This window comes from Oncorhynchus mykiss, chromosome 6, assembly GCF_057628025.1.
Source record: "Oncorhynchus mykiss isolate SJ-2025 chromosome 6, ASM5762802v1, whole genome shotgun sequence".
Taxonomy (NCBI): Eukaryota; Metazoa; Chordata; class Actinopteri; order Salmoniformes; family Salmonidae; genus Oncorhynchus; species Oncorhynchus mykiss.
In genome coordinates this window covers 79,049,834-79,060,000 of record NC_143027.1, presented here as the reverse complement: position 1 = coordinate 79,060,000, position 10,167 = coordinate 79,049,834, and the positions used below count along the sequence as shown (strand labels likewise).

General features: G+C 42.3%; 1 protein-coding gene across 1 annotated transcript in view; it reads right to left on the bottom strand.

The window, feature by feature from the left end:
* The window catches only part of LOC110526645 (protein unc-13 homolog C), a 250,965-nt gene that overhangs the window by 209,378 nt on the left and 31,420 nt on the right, over positions 1–10,167 (bottom strand).

Here is a 10,167-nt window from a genome sequence, read left to right as displayed (position 1 = left end):
TAAGTGTTTATGTCTATAAATACATACAATATTATACATGTGTACAGTCCCATAACTAGATACAATACTGTGGTTCTGTCTCTAAATACATACAGTATTATATATGTGTAAAGTCCCATAACTAGATACAATACTGTGGTTCTGTCTCTAAATACATACAGTATTATATATGTGTAAAGTCCCATAACTAGATACAATACTGTGGTTCTGTCTCTAAATACATACAGTATTATACATGTGTACAGTCCCATAACTAGATACAATACTGTGGTTCTGTCTCTAAATACATACAGTATTATAAATGTGTACAGTCCCATAACTAGATACAATACTATGTTGTTCAGTTTGGTCTCTAGCATGAGTTCAGTTCCTAACAGAATAGACAGAGTACTAGATATAGTACTACATGTAGCACTATAAGAACCAGTACTATAGATGTTGTTCAGTTCAGTCTCTAACATGAGTTCAGTTCCTACCAGAATAGATAGAGTACTAGATATAGTACTACATGTAGCACTATATGATCCAGTACTATAGATGTGGTTCAGTTCAGTCTCTAACATGAGTTCAGTTAAGTCTCTAACACGAGTTCAGTTCCTAACAGAATAGATAGAGTACTAGATATAGTACTACATGTAGCACAATAAGAACCAGTACTATAGATGTGGTTCAGTTCAGTCTCTTACTACAGGACATAGATACAGCCATATCTGGTGGTGGTCCTGTTGCTCAGTTACTAGAGCTTTGTGATTTATGTCTATAAATGAAAAGCGCTCTACAAATGCAATTTATTATTATTATTATCATTATTATTATTATCATTAGCATCAACGCCAAAGTCGGAGGTTTAATTCCTGCAGGGGTCACATACGCATAATAAAAATACATGCACTCACTGGAATGGAAATCCCTTTGGATAAAACATCTGCTAAATTAAAGTGGTATATAGGGATAAACATATTTCAGTGCTAGAGATGTTTCAGTACAATATTTTTTACTTCAGTTTTTCCCAACAAATTTATACAGACAGAGACAGTCAGTTTGTGCCGGAGGGATAGTAACTGTGAATAGACACACTGTAACACATGGAAATAATCCACTTTCTGCCCGATACAATGTACAATAGAAATACCTATGTACAATATACTGAATTAGCTGGAGTCACACCAATGTACAATGTACTGAAATAACTAGAGTCATACCAATATACCATGTACTATATGGAGAAATGACAATACAATACACGAATACATGGACTGATACTGTAAGTTATTTAGCAGATGTGAACTCTGACATTCTGTTAGACATAGTTTTGATGATAGTGTTTTTAATAATGCAGTGCACTGCATATTTAACTGACAGAAAATTATTGGCGGTGGACAGCAGTACTCTAACCCAATGATAACTTTTATGTCTCTCCATAACCCTAAAGTAAACTACAAACTTCATTTAAATAAACAGGGCTACACCGGAGAGTGTCCTAGGTGTTGAACCGTTGATGATAATGTTGTAGTCTTAAAGAGATAGCGCTACACAGTACAGGGCAGTGTAAGGACTTCACTATTGTTCTGCCACTGATAAGTGTCAGCATAATCAAGATCAAATACTGCCACGCATAAAAAACAACACTCGGTGATATACTAGGGCTAAGTCCTACAGCAACATTGACAGAGAGGTAGTGATACATTGTTGCATCCCATTGCCACCCTATTTCCTATATAGTGCACTGCTTTTGGTCAGGGCCCATAGGTGCCAATTGGGATGCAGTCACTGTGTGAACTAGCATTGTTTACAGAAGGCAGGTCAGCGCTAGCTGCCACTGAGAGACCTCTGTCATCACTGTACAAGGAAACCCCAGACTCTGAACACACTAGCAAACTATAGATCAGGAAAGAGTTCAAACATAACAATGGAAATGCCATGGAAACGCCACACAAATCTCCTCATTGCCGCCCATCAAAGTTAGCCTATACATTTAAGCTATTGTTTAGTTAAGTGTATTTAGCACTATTGTGGTAAAAATGAGCATACAATGTTTGTATGTGTGTCAACCCCATTACATGTTAATGTCATTGTCACCAATCAACTAAATTACATATAAAAATGACTGCAAATACCACCACCAATTTCTATATGGCTAGCTTATCGAAACGGGAGTCGGCATTTAGCATATTGTTTTTCTAAACCTGAAAGGACAACTTCGAAATATTATGCGGCATGCAAATCAGATTGTATTAACCAAATTGTGGGCCTGTTAGAACACATAAATCATTACAAATTTGACTAATATCCACTTTGTTAAATCATCTTTTTTGAATGGGTGCCAATGACAGCATCCTTGTTCTATCCGCCATGGTCTGCCTTCCATTGATCTCTTCAGCACATGTAAAGAATACATTTTCAAACAACCTGCTAGCCCCAACACTGGCCTCAATGTACCTCTTTAGCCATGTTAAGATCAGTGAAGCTACTATGATAGGTACAGCTACTGTAACATAGGAAAAACGAATGCAGATCTGCCAAGTATACAGGTACAGCTAAGATATAGTAGGTGCAGAAAATCTAGATACAGCTCAAATACAATTGGTCTAGCAGCAAATCTGGAAACATAGCACAGCTAGCATAGGTACAGCTAAGATGCAGGAAATCTAGGTGCCACTCAAAGCTAAGGCAAATCTGGGTAAGTTCTAGCAAGGTCCAGCTGTGCCACTGAGACACAGAATACAAAGACGTTTTAAAAGGTTATAAAAAATACCCACTTAAATCACTGGAAAGGAAATAAAACATAATCGATTTCAAAGAGGAAAGCTGGTTATGTTGTCAGCAACCTCATTGAGATAACAGTAAATCCAGCTAGTCAGATGCAGAGGAACACTTATGGTCACACAGGGCATTGATCCGAAGTCAGTGAAGCAACTAGCCTGCTGCAAGCTAACAGTTTAACTAGGAGGCAAGCTGCAAGCTAACCATCACCAAGCACGACCCCTCCAAACACCTCTAATTGTACACAGTTTGCAGCAGGCATAAAGGTGCAGTGAAATGCTTGCATACTAGCCTCAACATTGCAGTACAATGTCAATAACAATCAAAAGTCACACAAAAATAGTGACTTAAGTAATTAGAGGAAAGTAGCATGCATAGTAATAAAACATATATGTATACAATAGGATAAACAGTATAAATTATGAATATGCTAAGTATGACTGTATTACAAATATAAAGTGGATAGTGTCTTGGTCGCACAGTTGAATAAATAGACTATAATACAACAGAGCATGGTCACAGAGGGCATTGATCCAAAGTCAGTGAAGCAGCTAGCCTGCTGCGAGCTAACAGTTTAACTAGGAGGCCTGCAAGCTAACCATCAACAAGCACTGACCCTCCCCTGCAAGCTAACAATAAATCAAATCAAATCAAATTTAAAGCTAACGATTCCAAAACTACTACCTTATAGACCCAAGTGTAAGGGGATAAAGAATATGTACATAAAGATATATGAATGAGTGATGGTACAGAGCGGCATAAGCAAGATACAGTGGATGGTATTGAGTGCAGTATATTCATATGAGATGAGTATGTATACAAAGTGGCATAGTTAAAGTGGCTAGTGAATCATGTATTACATAAAGATGCAGTAGATGATATAGAGTACAGTATATACATATACATATGAGATGAATAATGTAGGGTATGTAAACATTATATTAAGTAGCATTGTTTAAAGTGGCTAGTGATATATTTTACATCATTTCCCATCAATTGCCATTATTAAAGTGGCTGGAGTTGAGTCAGTGTGTTGGCAGCAGCCACTCAATGTTAGTGGTGGCTGTTTAACAGTCTGATGGCCTTGAGATAGAAGCTGTTTTTCAGTCTCTCGGTCCCAGCTTTGATGCACCTGTACTGACCTCGCCTTCTGGATGATAACGGGGTGAACAGGCAGTGGCTCGGGTGGTTGTTGTCCTTGATGATCTTTATGGCCTTCCTGTGACATCGGGTGGTGTAGGTGTCCTGGAGGGCAGGTAGTTTGCCCCCGGTGATTTGTTGTGCAGACCTCACTACCCTCTGGAGAGCCTTACGGTTGTGGGAGGAGCAGTTGCCGTACCAGGCGGTGATACAGCCCGACAGGATGCTCTCGATTGTGCATCTGTAGAAGTTTGTGAGTGCTTTTGGTGACAAGCCAAATTTCTTCAGCCTCCTGAGGTTGAAGAGGCGCTGCTGCGCCTTCTTCACGATGCTGTCTGTGTGGGTGGACCAATTCAGTTTGTCTGTGATGTGTACGCCGAGGAACTTAAAACTTACTACCCTCTCCACTACTGTTCCATCGATGTGGATAGGGGGGTGTTCCCTCTGCTGTTTCCTGAAGTCCACAATCATCTCCTTAGTTTTGTTGACGTTGAGTGTGAGGTTATTTTCCTGACACCACACTCCGAGGGCCCTCACCTCCTCCCTGTAGGCCGTCTCGTAGTTGTTGGTAATCAAGCCTACCACTGTTGTGTCGTCCGCAAACTTGATGATTGAGTTGGAGGCGTGCGTGGCCACGCAGTCGTGGGTGAACAGGGAGTACAGGAGAGGGCTCAGAACGCACCCTTGTGGGGCCCCAGTGTTGAGGATCAGCGGGGTGGAAATGTTGTTGCCTACCCTCACCACCTGGGGGCGGCCCGTCAGGAAGTCCAGTACCCAGTTGCACAGGGCGGGGTTGAGACCCATGGTCTCGAGCTTGATGACGAGCTTGGAGGGCACTATGGTGTTAAATGCCGAGCTGTAGTCGATGAACAGCATTCTCACATAGGTATTCCTCTTGTCCAGATGGGTTAGGGCAGTGTGCAGTGTGGTTGAGATTGCATCGTCTGTGGACCTATTTGGGCGGTAAGCAAATTGGAGTGGGTCTAGGGTGTCAGGTAGGGTGGAGGTGATATGGTCCTTGACTAGTCTCTCAAAGCACTTCATGATGACGGAAGTGAGTGGTAGTCGTTTAGCTTAGTTACCTTAGCTTTCTTGGGAACAGGAACAATGGTGGCCCTCTTGAAGCATGTGGGAACAACAGACTGGGATAGGGATTGATTGAATATGTCCGTAAACACACCAGCCAGCTGGTCTGCGCATGCTCTGAGGGCGCGGCTGGGGTTGCCGTCTGGGCCTGCAGCCTTGCGAGGGTTGACACGTTTAAATGTTTTCCTCACGTCGGCTGCAGTGAAGGAGAGTCCGCATGTTTTAGTTGCGGGCCGTGTCAGTGGCACTGTATTGTCCTCAAAGCGGGCAAAAAAGTTATTTAGTCTGCCTGGGAGCAAGACATCCTGGTCCGTAACGGGGCTGGTTTTCTTTTTGTAATCCGTGATTGACTGTAGACCCTGCCACATACCTCTTGTGCCTGAGCCGTTGAATTGAGATTCTACTTTGTCTCTATACTGATGCTTAGCTTGTTTGATTGCCTTGCGGAGGGAATAGTTACACTGTTTGTATTCGGTCATGTTTCCGGTCACCTTGCCCTGATTAAAAGCAGTTGTTCGGGCTTTCAGTTTCACACGAATGCTGACATCAATCCACGGTTTCTGGTTTGGGAATGTTTTAATCGTTGCTATGGGAACGACATCTTCAACGCACGTATCCCAGTCCACGTGATGGAAGCAGTCTTGGAGTGTGGAATCAGATTGGTCGGACCAGCGTTGAACAGACCTCAGCATGGGAGCTTCTTGTTTTAGTTTCTGTCTGTAGGCAGGGATCAACAAAATGGAGTCGTGGTCACCTTTTCCGAAAGGAGAGCGGGGCAGGGCCTTATATGCGTCGCGGAAGTTAGAATAGCAATGATCCAAGGTTTTTCCAGCCCTGGTTGCGCAATCGATATGCTGATAAAATTTAGGGAGTCTTGTTTTCAGATTAGCCTTGTTAAAATCCCCAGCTACAATGAATGCAGCCTCCGGATATATGGATTCCAGTTTGCAAAGAGTCAAATAAAGTTCGTTCAGAGCCATCGATGTGTCTGCTTGGGGGGGAATATATACGGCTGTGATTATAATCGAAGAGAATTCCCTTGGTAGATAATGCGGTCGACATTTGATTGTGAGGAATTCTAAATCAGGTGAACAGAAGGACTTGAGTTCCTGTATGTTGTTGTGGCCACACCATGTCACGTTAACCATGAAGCATACACCCCCGCCCCTCTTCTTACCAGAAAGATGTTTGTTTCTGTCTGCGCAATGCGTGGAGAAACCAGCTGGCTGCACCGACTCCGATAGCGTCTCTCCAGTGAGCCATGTTTCCGTGAAGCAAAGAACGTTACAGTCTCTGATGTCCCTCTGGAATGCTACCCTTGCTCGGATTTCATCAACCTTGTTGTCAAGAGACTGGACATTGGCGAGAAGAATGCTAGGGAGTGGTGCACAATGTGCCCGTCTCCGGAGTCTGACCAGAAGACCGCTCCGTTTCCCCCTTTTACGAAGTCGTTTTTTTGGGTCGCCGGCTGGGATCCATTCCGTTGTCCTGGGTGAAAGGCAGAATACAGGATCCGCTTCGCGAAAGTCATATTCTTGGTCGTACTGATGGTGAGTTGACGCTACTCTTATGTTCAGTAGTTCTTCTCGACTGTATGTAATGAAACCTAAGATGACCTGGGGTACCAATGTAAGAAATAACACGTAAAAAAACAAAAAACTGCATAGTTTCCTAGGAACGCGAAGCGAGGCGGCTATCTCTGTCGGCGCCGGTAGTGCCAATGCAGTATGACCAGCAGCTAGCCTTCTGCAGGCTAACAATACAGTATGACCAGCAGCTAGCCTTGATGCAGGCTAACTATACAGTATGACCAGCAGCTAGCCTTTTGCAGGCTAACAATACCGTATGACCAGCAACTAGCCTTGATGCAGGCTAACAATACAGTATGACCAGCAGCTAGCCTTCTGTAGGCTAACAATACAGTATGACCAGCAGATAGCATTGATGCAGGCTAACAATATAGTATAACTAGCAGCTAGCCTTCTGCAGGCAAACAATATAACCAGAAGATAGCTTTCCTGGTAACAATACATAATGACCAGCAGCTAGCCTTCTGTAGGCTAACAATACATAATGACCAGCAGCTAGCCTTCTGCAGGCTAACAATACATAATGGCCAGCAGCTAGCCATCTTCAGGCTAACAATATAACCAGAAGCTAGCCGTCTTCAGGCTAACAATATAACCAGAAGATAGCTTTCCTGGTAACAATACATAATGGCCAGCAGCTAGCCATCTTCAGGCTAACAGTATAACCAGAAGCTAGCCGGCTTCAGGCTAGTAATATAATCAGGTGCTGAAGCACTTCCCATTTGGAGCCTTATGTTTTGGCCAAATTCTCCATCCCACACCCGCACAATTCCAGTCATAGATTTAAAGGCATTGGATTGGTTTAAAAATTGGCTGGAGGGAGTCCATGATGGGAAGTGTGCAATTCAACACTTCGTAATAGTCTTCTGCAGGCTGGCAATATAACCAGGTAGGCCTACTGACCCTTCCTACCAAGGTCTGTGAGGCTGGGCCTCAATACCAACACACAAATGATTAGAAAAAGTAACAGCGAGAGGGGTGAGAGGGGGGAACGAGAATAATAGAGGAAGAGAGAGAAGGGAGCGAGGGAAGAGAAAGAGAGAGGAGGGAAGTGAGAGAGAGGAAGAGAAAATAAGAGAAAGAAAAGAGGGAGAGAAGAGAGTCATCTCATGACTCATCACACGTTCTCACGCTGATGACATTTAACATAATAATGATATTACAGAAACCATGATAAAGCAATGAAACAGATTCAGTGCACCATTGCATTAGTTATCACTGGCGTACCGGACACCACCTTGTGGGACCTCCCGCACAAGGCAGGAGGTCCCATAAGCTCTGGGGACCATTGCACCTGTCATCGATGTCATTTTGACAGTAACCCTCCAAAAATTAATTCAGCAACTTTTTAATTTTAAAATTTTTACTATGTTCTAGGAAGCTAAGTGTTTGTTTCTTGGGCTTCAGGAATGTGACTGAAAAAGTGCCTCAGGCCTTGAAAAGAAAGCATTTAACTGACTGCAAGTATAAGGGGATATCGGTGAACAAATGTTGTGGTCAAGGCTACGAAGGTGCCAGTGTAATGAGTGGAGCTTACTCAGGTGTTCAAAAGCTCATTTCAGACCGAAAGCCTAATGCTTCTTAGTAGGTCTTTATGAGTTTTAGCTTAGAAAACAATCTCTCTGCAGTAGTAACAGTCACAGGAATAGTAAAAACAGCATGATTGCCATAGCAACATCAGGTAAACTGCAGGGGGAGTGGTGTTTCAAATACAGCAGTTCTGCAACATCTTTGAGCCTCTCATTATCCTTAATTGCCGGCCTCAACACGTTACGAAAAGAGATTTACTGCGTAAGAAGCTCTGGGGACAAGTAATCTGGATACAGGACAGTCAATAAATTGCCAGATGCAAACAAATTGTCATCTTTAACAGACAACAGTTCTTGAGGGCTTGAACAAAAAAAGCGGTTTTCGCTTTCATTCATACTATAGTGAACCTGCGTTTGAGTTGTGGGGTTTCAATATCAACAGTCCCTTATCTCTGGTATATCTTGGCATGCATCATTCAAGACTAAGTTTAAATTGTGTGCAACACAATGGAAATGCAGAATAATGGAAAATGTCTCAGGAAAGACTGTCTAGGTTGGCAATACTCAGTATGGAAAACAGTCCACAACCTAGACGTACAGGTAAAAACATTTGCACACAAATAAGGAGGACTTCAGGAGATCAGGGGAGTGTTTCAAGTTTGATTTCATTTGTTTTAATTTAATCTACCTTGAATATTGCAGCCCATTTGTGTAGGCTATTAGCCAGACAAAAGTTCACCAATAAATAGTGGCTGAATTTATCCTCAAGTCGACTTATTTTTTCCTAATTGTTAGATCATTTTATGTGTAATTTGTATAAAATATTTTGTATAAATACAGTGCCTTGCGAAAGTATTCGGCCCCCTTGAACTTTGCGACCTTTTGCCACATTTCAGGCTTCAAACATAAAGATATAAAACTGTATTTTTTTGTGAAGAATCAACAACAAGTGGGACACAATCATGAAGTGGAACGACATTTATTGGATATTTCAAACTTTTTTAACAAATCAAAAACTGAAAAATTGGGCGTGCAAAATTATTCAGCCCTTTAACTTTCAGTGCAGCAAACTCTCTCCAGAAGTTCAGTGAGGATCTCTGAATGATCCAATGTTGACCTAAATGACTAATGAGGATAAATACAATCCACCTGTGTGTAATCAAGTCTCCGTATAAATGCACCTGCACTGTGATAGTCTCAGAGGTCCGTTAAAAGCGCAGAGAGCATCATGAAGAACAAGGAACACACCAGGCAGGTCCGAGATACTGTTGTGAAGAAGTTTAAAGCCGGATTTGGATACAAAAAGATTTCCCAAGCTTTAAACATCCCAAGGAGCACTGTGCAAGCGATAATATTGAAATGGAAGGAGTATCAGACCACTGCAAATCTACCAAGACCTGGCCGTCCCTCTAAACTTTCAGCTCATACAAGGAGAAGACTCATCAGAGATGCAGCCAAGAGGACCATGATCACTCTGGATGAACTGCAGAGATCTACAGCTGAGGTGGGAGACTCTGTCCATAGGACAACAATCAGTCGTATATTGCACAAATCTGGCCTTTATGGAAGAGTGGTAAGAAGAAAGCCATTTCTTAAAGATATCCATAAAAAGTGTCGTTTAAAGTTTGCCACAAGCCACCTGGGAGACACACCAAACATGTGGAAGAAGGTGCTCTGGTCAGATGAAACCAAAATTGAACTTTTTGGCAACAATGCAAAACGTTATGTTTGGCGTAAAAGCAAAAAAGCTTGTCAAACTGTCAAACATGGTGGTGGCATCATCATGGTTTGGGCCTGCTTTTCTTCAGCAGGGACAGGGAAGATGGTTAAAATTGATGGGAAGATGGATGGAGCCAAATACAGGACCATTCTGGAAGAAAACCTGATGGAGTCTGCAAAAGACCTGAGACTGGGACGGAGATTTGTCTTCCAACAAGACAATGATCCAAAACATAAAGCAAAATCTACAATGGAATGGTTCAAAAATAAACATATCCAGGTGTTAGAATGGCCAAGTCAAAGTCCAGACCTGAATCCAATCGAGAATCTGTGGAAAGAAC